General features: G+C 37.4%; 1 protein-coding gene across 4 annotated transcripts in view; it reads right to left on the bottom strand.

The window, feature by feature from the left end:
* Positions 1 to 12,578, bottom strand: part of cadm1a (cell adhesion molecule 1a) — a 409,871-nt gene that overhangs the window by 83,873 nt on the left and 313,420 nt on the right. The window lies entirely within an intron of this gene.

Raw genomic sequence — 12,578 nt, 5'->3', positions numbered from 1 at the left:
TTTATTTAGGGATAGTGGTCGGATGAAGCCTTTTATTTTCACATAATTGTATTTGCCCTTTTAAATCATAATGATAACTGAAATCACCAAAATGACCCCGATCAAAAGTTTACATCCCCTTGAATGTTTGGCCTGATAATAAACACACAAGTTGATACACATGGGTTTAAACAGCTATGAAAAGTAAGTTTCCACACTTGTGACTTGTTCGATTATAATTAGTGTCTGTTTCTCAGCTCTTGAGAGATACCTGCACATTTCAATCAGGGCTGCTCTGACTTGACTTCATACTGAACCATGAGGAAAGCAAAAGAAAAGGTAGTTGAACTTTATAAATCAGGAAAAGAATATAAAAAGATATCCAAAGATTTGAAAATGCCAATCAGTAGTGTTCAAGCTCTGATGAAGAAGTAGAAAATTAAGGGTTCTATTGATACAAAGCCACGGTCAGGTAGAACAAGAAAGATTTCAGCCACAAGTTCCAGAAAAATTGTTCAGATTACAAAGAAAAACCCCACATGTAACTTCAGCTGAAAGTTGCATGTGATTGTTTCAAGATGCATAATAAGGAGGTACTTGAACAAAAATGAGCTGTGTGGTCAAGTAGCCAATAAAAAACTTTTAGTGTACCAACGCCACAAAATGCCCTGCTTACAATCTGCCAAATAGCACAGAGACAAGCTTCAAAACTTCTGGAACAAAGTTATTTGGAGTGATGAGACCAAAATTGAGTTTTATGGTCACAACTATGGACACTATGAATGATACACATCTAACAGATTCTGCCAGGGTATGTAAACTTATGAGCACAACTGTATGCATATAATGACAGTGAATAATAAAAGTAATATTTAATGCTGTCATAAAATCCATACATAGTAGTTACCCATTTTGTACTGTTTTTTGTTGTGTTTTCTTTATACTCTAGCTTTAGATGAATTGTGTAGGATTTGGAGCCTTTTTATCCCTCAATTTTTGTTGCCCATAATGTAATTGGATAAATTAAACTTCAACACATCAGCAGACTCCATCGTCTTTGGCATTCTTCCATGATCTTCCAGGTCTTCATAGCAACTATCTTTAGTTCTAGTTTTTTGTAATTGTTGTTTTCTACTTTTGTCGTCTTGATCTTGAGAACAAAGGCGTTTTTCTTCACCATTCCAACTGTTCTTCTGTCATCCACTACTCAGACTGAATAGTGATTTCCTTTCACTTCATTCATTCAGCTTGACATTATGTTCATGTTTCTATTTGGAAGAGCAGTCGCAAGCGGTGTTTCTGTTCCACCTACATCATTTTCAGCCAACTTAGAAGCACATTTTTCATTTTGATAAAAGAACTATGCACAATGTAGGAGTTGTTATTTCTGTGAGTCGACCTCTATAGAAGACAACTGCTACATCTGCATTCATCTAATCTTGCTGCTGCTATTTTTTTTTATGGATGTAGCTATTTGTCTGGTTCTGGCACAGGACAATGATCCCCCTTCTTAATCCCACCTACAGAGCTTTCATTTGACCTATTGGAAAATCTGACCAAATCTGAGATTAACACTTATATAACTGTCTCACTGCTTGTGTGTATTGCCCCACTGGACCTATTTGTAGCAATGTTGCGTTCCATGATGTCAGCAAATTACTATGGTGAGAAAATAAAACCCAAGTTGCACTGAGCTGTGGGTTTTCTTTAAGGTTTGATCCATAATGCAAAGGAAAGTGAACTAACTGTGGATGATTGTCATCACAATTTCCTTTCATCAGTTGCTTGTTTTGTCCAACCAACAGTCCAAACCCAAAAGACATTCTGTTTACTATCACATAAAACAAAGAAAAGCAGCAAATCCTCACAATCGATAAAGTGGGGCACGGAAATATTTTGCATTTTTGCCTTTTTTTTTTTTTTTAAAGTAATCAAGACTATCCAATGAGATTCGCACAAGAGTTTTTTTTTTTTTAAATATTTAACCATAGTAGAGCCATTCATTATTTATGTAAATAAATAATACATTAATTTTATTATTATCTATTATTTAGACAATTGATAACATAATAACAATGATAAGGGTTCATCATTGTCTTTTGTATGTTTTTTTTTTTTAATTCATCAAAGGATTCTTTGAATTTTTATGGTTTCACACAAAGCATTTTTTCTTCATGTGCGTCACGACTTCAAGCATGCTTCAAAACACTTTTCAGAGAGAGAGAAAAAAAAACTCAATCTGATAAGTCAACAATCAATAACAGAGCAAAGTGATGTAATAGTATACAGCAACAAAAAAAGGAGAGAAAATGAAAGCACAAGACACAATTCCCATCTTGACAACTCCCTGTTCAAACCAAAAAAAAGAACATACTGCACATGCTAACAACATGGTTTGTATTAACAGATTATTACCCTTGGCTGTCCTTTAGTTGGCCTACTGAGGAATTGAGGACAAATCCATAAATCCTGTCTCTTCCTCATCTGTAGCCACTTTCATCTTGCCTAACCTTGTTTGCCCACCAACCTAAGCACACTCTATCATCTGTAATGTAGAATGACAACATGTGGTCAAGATGAAAGCTTACCTGTCTCCACCCCCCTTCGATGTGCTGATAAATTCTGCTCTGATTGACAGAAACTCCCGACTCTTTGCACTATGCTCTAAGTATAGATCTGTGTACTCATTCTCTGGCTTTGCTTTTTTCTCAAAGCTTAAAGCATTAAACATAGAGACTTCTGACACACAACACCTCAAAACAGGCATAAAAAAACACCCGACTACATTATGATTTCACAAGCATTTCAGAGATGATGAACAGGAGGAAGATGACACCACTGTACAACCGTACAGTATCTGCCTTTAATGTCAAGAGACAGACATGAGGAGAGTGATTGAGTCAGACGAAAAAAGGAGAGAGGGAGAATGCCAGTGAGAAGCAAGAAAACTAATCACCACAATTGATTTTATGCATCATTAAACACGAACATCAGAAGCATTTTAAGTGATACCATAAGGCTGACTGGTGATGAGCCCTTTCGACACCATATTAAGGAAAGAGATGTGGGAAAAAAATCTGCATCCAAATATTCAATCTCAACATACATCTACCGTATGCTCCTTTATGGCCAAAAAGAAAAAAAAAGTCATGATGTGGGTGCTCTGTGCATGACATAATGTGCTACTGTCTTTGTGCTGCCTGAAAGGACCGCTCACAACACTCAAAACAAATACCACAGAAGAAGTACAAACAAACTAGGAAAAGCTGGAACAAATGTCTGAAAATGCATTAGACAACAGGGCTATTTTTCATGCAAATGCTAATTTCTTCCCCATACAAGATCCACACATTCACCAAAACCCTGTAAATGGTTGGTTTCCATTAGCGCAGCTATTAGTTTCTTTTGTCTAAGCACAATGAAGCCTTTATTGTGGCACATGAATAATATACCCCTAATTAGTGTGACTCATTCAAAAGACTTGTTAGCCCTTATTAAAATGAGAGGTCAGCCTCTAATCCTAATGATTTAATTAATTTAAATGTTCCCAGATTCAAACATGCCAATGCTGCAGTATAAATATGCACTGCAGAAAGCACACGACCTGTTTTTAGAGGTAGAGCTTCTCTGGAGGGAGAAATACTTTTTCTCTATTGTTACGATGGAGATAAATGATCGAAGGGCACTGCGATAAATGGCATCCGATGGTTTAAAGGCAGTGGCAGCACGATGCACACAGGATATCTCTACAATCCAATATAGCTAGTATGGCGGAAACTGTTTTTTTTCCTATTATTAAAGGAGAAACAGGCTCTGTTCAAGTGTAAGCGTCTACTACAGTAGGTACCCAAATTCCTAAAATGCTGTACTGCATCAATTAGTTCTTCACGGAGGGCATGGATAGATGTGGGAAAATTATTAATAATTTGTGGATTTAAATTGAAGCCATTAGCAACAATAGTCTGACCTATAACACAAATATAGTAATTGAACAAGATTTGGCACAACTGAATAACCCAAACCATGTCATCTATCCTTGAGAGCAACCTGAGTTTCCTTTTAAGTTCCAGCTTGTTTCACCTTTTCCCCTTTTGGAGAAGGTGGGTAACATTGAGGCCTGATGACTCCAAAGGAAAACCGTGCAAGCTAGCACAACTTTAAAGAAGAGAACCGCAAAGTTCAATTGAGGAAATGGTTTGTAAACAACAATTCTTCCATTATGGCTGCAGTTTGCCAATCACCTTTTGACTGCACTTTTACTTAGAGTAAAGCTTCTTTGTTCATTTGACTCTGTATCTTGATTGAACATGCTTTTTCTGTCTCAAGGGCTTATGCTTGATATACTGCTCTACAGGTGATGCGATCACTTTAGGACTGCCTGGTCTTGCTTTGAAGGAAAATTATTTGGTCTGTAAAAAATTCTCCGGGTGGCATCACACTGCCCCCTTAGAAAATTTCATTTTAGTTGCAACAGTTTTTCAACAGTCAGGATCACATTTTGCCCATCAAGTGCTTCACGAAGCCCGTTACACTTTGGTTTGAAAAACAAGATGAACAACAGTGGGTGATATTTCTGTCTCGCCAACTTCATTTTCACTCACCACAGAAGCTGCAGTAGTTTAACATTTCCTGATTGAAGACTTCTTTAGGTCAACTTGCAACAACCTGTACAGATGAATCAGTCTTACTCACGCTTTTGACATTTTGTGGTGCTATTCATGGATGTAGCTGGGTATCTAGATAGCTATAAAATTATGTCCCCACTAGGGATGTACAGAGAACCCAGTATTTGTATTTGTATCTGTATTTGTTGAGGCAGCAAAATTATTTGTATCTGTATTTGTATTCGAATAAAAGTGGAAAGAGGTTTAAAAATCCTGTTTTTTTTTTTATGACACTTTTAATTTTAGAGAACTAAAGTGTTACAATAAGTGTTCATGAATAAACTACCTTACGAAGTTGGTCCCCACACCAGGTTTTGAACTGGAGTCTCCCAGATCATAGACGACTGTGCTGATTACTGAGCTAAAACTTTACTCATCAAATCATTGCAGACAGACCTCTACCTATTTATACACCCATAACACAGAGACAGATGTAACATGTAGGGAAGAACTTCAAAGTTGATTATTACTTCGCACTTCTCATTTATTGCCCTTTTGTACAACCTAACTTTGTGGAAAGGAGAAGGGGAACAAGAGGTTATGGAGCACATTGGGAGCACTTTGCGTGTGTCAGTAGCTCAGCTTTATCTCTGGGGAACACCCCCAACAAATGATTTTTTAAATATTTGTATGAAATAAATATTCGTATCAAACCCACTATTTGTGCTTTGTCGAATAATGTATTTGTATTCGGGCACACCCTTAGTCCCCACTGTTAACCCTGGAAACAAAGCTGTGATAGATCAATCAATGAACCGTCAATTAACACAACACCAGGGCTATTTGAATCACTGAATATGAGGTGTGAACTTAAAGTCAGGCCACCTTAGTTGTCATGACTACAATAATAACCACAGGGTTAAGGTTAGGGGACCATGGTAGTCACAGGTTTTTTTTTTAAAAATTGCCTTCATCCACCCCTCCTCTTCCTCTGAATCTGAATCAACATATACAGTAAATACGTCATCTGGACTGCTTGGGTTCATAATTACTACAGCCGCTAGATGGCATCCATCAATCAAATGTAACTATATGTCGATGTGCGACTGACATTTTCTTGGGAGGACAGCCTCGATTCAGATATGATTTCTATCCAAACTACAGCAGTTCTTGAGAAAAAAGGAAAACATTTAAAACATGTTACACAACAAATAAAAAAGAATCTCAGATCTGCACCTTGACTCAGAAATGCACCAAGAACTAATCACCTGTTCTTTTGCCTAACCTGCCAGAAAATGTAGGGAATTTCTTTTAAATGTCTTAATCTGTATTTGTTTGTTTGTGTGTTTTTTAAGTTACAAACAGAAAAAAAAAATCTTTACATAACTCACCCTGTGCATTGAATTTTCATTATTTATTTGATAGAAATATATTTAGTGTGCCAACAATTTGAGAAATCCTTGCCAATCAGATATAATCCATTTCACAACAGCATTTCTCAAAGATCTCATAATCTTCTTGGGGTCATTGGCGTTTAAGCATGAGCTGAATAATACTTTCTAATGCACACTGAAAAGAAATACCGGGACACTGTAGCAGTCTGGAAAGGACATAGTCCCCCATGCGCAAGGTCTGGGACAACAATGCTGTAGGCTCAAAGAGATATAAGGACAGATGATGACGAACAGTCTGGTTCAAACGGCGGGGTTGAACACAGTGGTACATTTCAAAGCAAAGACAAGGTGAGCCAGGTATCACTGCAGACAGTTCTTTTATTGTTACGTCACAGCACACTGCAATACACATTTCGTACTTCTTTGTGTACTTTGGACAAAAAAAAGAGACAGACCTTTAGTTTCATGCTCTTTTTGCCCTGTTCTTCTTCCCTTGTTCTATATCTGATAACATGAGAAGGACATCACAGATGCCTGACAATGGTAATTGATAGTCGAGTCATTGGATAAGAGAAGTCTGTCCAAACTCTGAAAGGCTGTAAATTATCTGATCTGTCAGGTTATTACAGCTGATGGCGATGAAGCAAATTTAAACATACGGATAAGACAGTACAGTAGAGCTCTCCTAAAATACAGCCAAAGGGACTTTGCAAGGTAGCTGACAAAGTGAAAGTCCCACTCTCCTCTCAGGGTATGTTCTTTATTTGTCTTATTCAAGTTTCTAAGTGCAATGAACCAATTACACATACTGGTATTTCAGTGTATTTGCAAAAATAATAGCATAAAAATGAGTGTCAATGGTCATGCTGATTACTGCTGGTAAACAGCACACCTGCTTTAATGAGCTGTGAGCATGCTATGCATAATATTGGGTATAATACTCTGAATGTGTACCACCAAACTAGGAAAAGGACCAGTTGAGGGAAACATGTTCAGTGTCAACACTGAGTGCAGGGGTAGTATATAGTATAGTGCAACATAGGGCTGTCACTATTTGAAAAAGTCAAGTTCAAATGGATTTGAACTAACAAGTAATTTGTCTGAATTAATTTGAACACAACCCGTATACCCCGATGTGTCAGATACAATTTGCTGTGAATTTTTACAAAGTTGGCAAACAGTGTTGGTATTTCCACACACTGCCTCTCAGATGCTTTGGTTTCATGATTATCCGATTAGCACAGCTTTGCTAGCTTGTATCCTTCTCCATTTTTAATTTATTAGCTCACTTTACTGATAGGTCAAATAGCATGCAATAGGTCAACCAAATTTTAAGAACGTCCTCTGCTGGGTCACAAGGCAAACTACTTTAAATGGTCTGTTGCACTTACAGACTGCAAATTCTGAATTTGAACAGATCATTACAGTTCGAGTATTTAATTTTTCCATTTTTTGAAGGAAAGTTCAAATTTCTAATAAACGTCCTAGTGTGCAACATTAGTGCAGTACACTAAATATGTGGATTTATGGGTATGTGGATGAGTGAATTAAAGGATATTTGGACTTTTTGTCTTTTTAGTACACAATACCCTCTTTGTGTTTTCCCCAAACAGTGTTTCCTTGCTGAGGCACAGCACAGGAGGGAAAAGTCCATGTAGTCACATGTCAGGAAAAAAAATCACTGTGACAACAATCCTGCAGTGACTGCCAACACAAAGATACCCAGTTGACTGACAGCATTGTATTAGCTTTGGCTAAACTTTTGGATGTATTTTTGAACAGATCGAGGACTGTGGATTTTGTTCCCCATCTTTTACGGTGTAGGTGCTTTGCGGCCTGTATGGAAGGATGATTACCGCAACCAATAACTTTTTCAACGTACATATCGCAACAATTTTAGCAAGGATTTTATTAAGATAGACTTGAACAAACACAAAGCTATTCTTTAATGTTTGAATCTAACCCTCCTAGGATCATGTTCCATCTCATATTACCAGTCAGCACTTAAAATAAAAAATTTAAATACTAAATGGACTGCATATAGATAGCACTTGTACAACCTGAGCAGGACAAAGTGCTTTACAAAAGCCTCTCATTCGCCCACACACACACACACACACACACACGTACTCACACACTGACGGCGGCGGAGCTGCCATGCAAGGCGCTGGCCAAAAATTAGATTCAAATGGAGAAAAAAAATTGGAAAAGGCCAGTTATGAGTCTCAAAACAGGTTGTGCAAACACAAGTTATCATCCATCAGGCTGCCGTGATCTCTGCATTGAAATGCAGTGACAGTAAAGGTAAAATTAGAGTGAGATGAAAATAAAATTTTAAATCAAACATTAGAAAATATGGATCATGGAATTTCTAATGACTTTTTTCCCCCTTTTTCACCTCCGCTGACTACATTATTTTAATTCCTCTCAGATTTTCTTTTCCCCTCTCTTGATTCACCTTCATTCTCTCTCTGTATTTCATCTGAATAGTTTTCCTCCAGCCTCAGCTGAAGATGACTCCCATCCAGAGAGAGCAGGAGATGATGAGTGCAGCTCGCCTAAGTGGCTGCAATCAATTGTGATTAGTGGCTGCCGCTACTTTTTGAGAGGAGCACATCAAAGTTTTATTACTGAGTGTCAGAGTGGGTGAGATAGGGTGGGGTGGGGGTAATTACATTCTTACAACCAACCTCCTCCCCACTCTAGGTGAAGTCCAGGCTTCCAAATCACTGTGTAGTCACCACCTAAATCCACAATATGGGAGTGTTTTGGCTTTGCTTCAGCAGTTAAGACTCTGGCATTGCTGATTGGAATAAAACATTGTCTGTTGTCATGTTTCTCTCAGCATTATCATTATTACATTTTTTTGTTGAATAATTTCTCGCATCTCGCATGTTGTTATTCTCCAATATTGTATGTTTATAAAAAATAATGAGTAGATCATGATTATAATTACATTTCCATTTTCTAATTCTCATGCATATCCTGTTTGTTTAAGATGCATCTCATCATTATTATTTACTGTAACCACTGATGATCCCCGTGGGGATCAGTTTTAAATCTAATCTAATCCAAACATGTATATACATGTCAAGTTATTTAATTTACCCAAGAACAACGTAACTATCAGACACATTTACAAATGAATTAAAATAATTGTCCTTTAAATAAATAACTTTGTGTTACACACATTTTTGCTTGATTAGAATTTTGATTAAATACAATCTAACCAGCAATGTGTAGCTTCATAAGTTTAGCTTCAGTGCATGTGATTTACTTGTAGTCTGAAACAGTCATGTAGAGCGAAATAGATTTTATATTTAACTTGTGCAAGTAGGAAACTGCTAGGTTCCCTTCCACATTAAAACTCCATTTAACTACATTTTAATATCAACGTTGATGAAAAGACTGAAAATTATTATCCAAGTCTGCAGCTCCGTGAAGCTTGTAGCATCTTTTTAGCTCAATGGTTTTGATTACGGTTTTCAGCAGAAAAGCTGAGACAAGTTGGCAGGATTGAACTGGAGCAAAAATGAGTGTGAATGTTGGACTTGCATTTGTCAGGTGGCCAGCCAACTTCACATCAATGCCCACACTGTTCACTCTGTCTGCTGGATGTCTAGATAGGAAACCGCTTGGCAACACGTTAGCGCATAATAACATGATAAGACGATGATGTATCAGGGCTCTGTTGCTTTGAGTGGGTTCTGACCCCAAGTGGCATAAATCACTTCACCTCCAGCTGTAAATCCAATAAAAATGCTTCTCACATTTACAGACTGATTCACAATAAGCGCTGCTTGAAATACCAAGAAAGGGTGACTTGAAAAGACTTGTCTATCTCAGCCAGCCTGTTCCAGTTGGATTCCCTCCTGCTGTTTCTACTTGACATTAACATGCCCCTTTCAAGTGTGAAGATGATCCAACAGTTACTTCTTGTTAAAGATCCTGGTAATAAGCAAAAACAGATCACTTCTGATTCAAAAAGAGCCAAAAGCTTTGGTATGGGTGCTGACATGACAGTAAGGCAGTGTGTGGTATGTTTCACGTGGCTTGCACATGGTGTAGATCACAGGATTTTTGATCATCGAGGATAAGGTAAGACACTGCTGTCTACTCATGCTTGTGTAACAAAAACACTGCTGAAGCTCCGTCACTCATTCATTTTCAATGGGTTGTTTTTGTAAATTATGAGCCCCACATGACTCCAATTTTTTAAAATTAACTGATTGATCACAGTAAATTCAATTGCAATTGCATTTTTCTTGCAATATCTATTATTTAAAAATAATAATCGGGTCAAATTATGTCTCCTTGCTAGGTCCGATCATGGGAATATTTTACTGTATTTTCCTTTCATCCGTACTGCCTCGTTAAGCTGTTTTCACGTAAAGCCTTTTAGCCTGAACCTTTCCGACCTTAAGTGGACGGATCACCCACTGCTTAAGAAGCTGCAACTATTCCCTTCCTCCGCAGGGGAACAAGGACAGCGTTTGAGCATGAATGCTCAAGTGTTCCTCTTAGCTTTTTCAACAAGAGACCATTTAGATGTGTATTTGAAGAAAATACTTCCATTGCTTTAGTAAGTATTTCACTAATTGAGCTTTTTATTATTATTGTTAAGCAAGAGATGTAAGAACTGTGTAAAGTCTCTAGCATAAAGGCTGCAGTATTAATAGATGCTTGTGCATCTTTATTATATATCAACTTCATTAATGCCACAAGGAAAAACTGTTTTGCACATATAAAGTAAAGGTAACAAGCATGATGAAAGCTGTTTAGTATTCAAATAAATTCATTACATTTTAAATTAAATAAATGTGGTCAATCTGATGGGAGAAATTTAAATATTAGCTTATAATAATAAGTCTGGCCTAAGGCCATCTCATAATGATAAAAATGAGCCTTCTAATTATCAACAATTAGCAATTTATTCTAAATTATATATATTTGTGCATTTCAAAGACTTTGGGTGTCAGTCAAGTCTGTTATGTCAAATATAAAAATGTACTTCCTGCCTATTCAATTCAGTTTAATTCATTTTTATTTATATAGCGCCAACAAAAGTCAACTCAGGGCACTTTTCACATAGAGCAGGTCTAGACCATAACCTTTAATTTACAGAGACCCAACAATTCCCCCGTGAGCAAGCACTTGCAATAATAATACTATAATAATAATTATAATACTGGCTAATTGGTTTTATAAATTTATATTATTAATATTAATGTAATGCAAAAAAAAAAGCTAAAATTGGTAAATCTCACAGCCATAACATTAGCTATTGAAAGAATTGTGTCTGAAATTGAGTAACAGAAATGTATGTGATATGTTGCTCAGAAACATATTGCAGTTTGAGCTGCAATCTATCAGCTGAGTGTTCACTTCTTCTTCTGATTCTAAATAGAGCACAACAGTTTTCCTTTAACACAGGTCATTGTGCTGTGGCAACACGTTCTCACTCCCAACTCGTCACATATCGAGGCTCGGTCAGGACCCCCTGGCGTCACTTTTCAACGCACTGGGTACCCCTTTAGTGTTAGCGGTGACTGTTAAAAAATAGTTATATTTTATGTTGTGACAACAGTTAAGGTGGTTGAGGTCTGGTTAGGTTTAGGCACAAAAACCACTTGGTTAGGGTTAGGGAAAGATCGTGGTTTGGGTTAAAATAAAAAATAAAATAAAAACAGCAAAGTGCTCTGGGCTGATTTCCAACTTTCTGCCAACAACGTCGCAAGCCATCCACCTCCTAATAATAAAGTCAGATTATACAGATGTCATGTGAAGTACGTCACTTCAGAAATGTTGATATGATACGTATTACAGGTGTTGAAATGTACATATTCATTGTATCTGTGGTTTGCAGAAACATACAACGCCAACGTTTTATTCTGGCGACCAGGCTGAAATTTGTCACCTCATATAGACGTCATCGGTCTTATAGCATCTATTTCATACGCTGTGGGAGTTCAACAGAAGTCTATCAGACTTACACGTTTAAAAAATGATGTTAAAGGGGTACCCAGTGCGTTAAAAAGTGACGCCACGGCGTCCTGACCAAGCTTCGATATGTGAGGAGTTGGGAGTGAGAACGGGCTGTCTGTGGAGACATCACCATCTGTACCTATTGTTGGTAATCTGTACTTAAGCATTATGTTTGTCTTTTCATAGAAGCAATGCTGTTGCTTTGTGCGAGTTCAACATGGCGAACCAATGTTCTCACACTGCTTTTGCTGGTGGAAAATCTGTTAAGAGGAATATTCTGTTTATTGAAGCCAGTGCAGGGGATTACAGGATATTACAGCTGCTTCAAACTACACTACAGAAAAACCTCACGGAGCACCCCAACTTTAGATATCACTTTACCAGTCATGGAGAGTAGTAGTCAGCCTGTGAAAACAGTTGTATAATGTCTTCTCTGGCTCTGGAGGAGCTTTTTGTTAAATCTGGGAAAATACCCCCTGATTAAGTTATCTTGGTTTGGGGAACACAAGACCACCTCCCAAAAGAGATCACTACAATCCCTGCAGAAGCTGTAGAGTAAGAAGCTACACACCCTGCTTGTGAGTCAAGGAGTTTGAAAGATGTGGGCGTTTGAATT

Source organism: Thunnus thynnus, chromosome 13, assembly GCF_963924715.1.
Source record: "Thunnus thynnus chromosome 13, fThuThy2.1, whole genome shotgun sequence".
Lineage (NCBI taxonomy): Eukaryota > Metazoa > Chordata > Actinopteri > Scombriformes > Scombridae > Thunnus > Thunnus thynnus.
The sequence above is the reverse complement of the archived record's forward strand: the minus strand, read 5'-3'. Positions and strand labels throughout refer to the sequence as shown.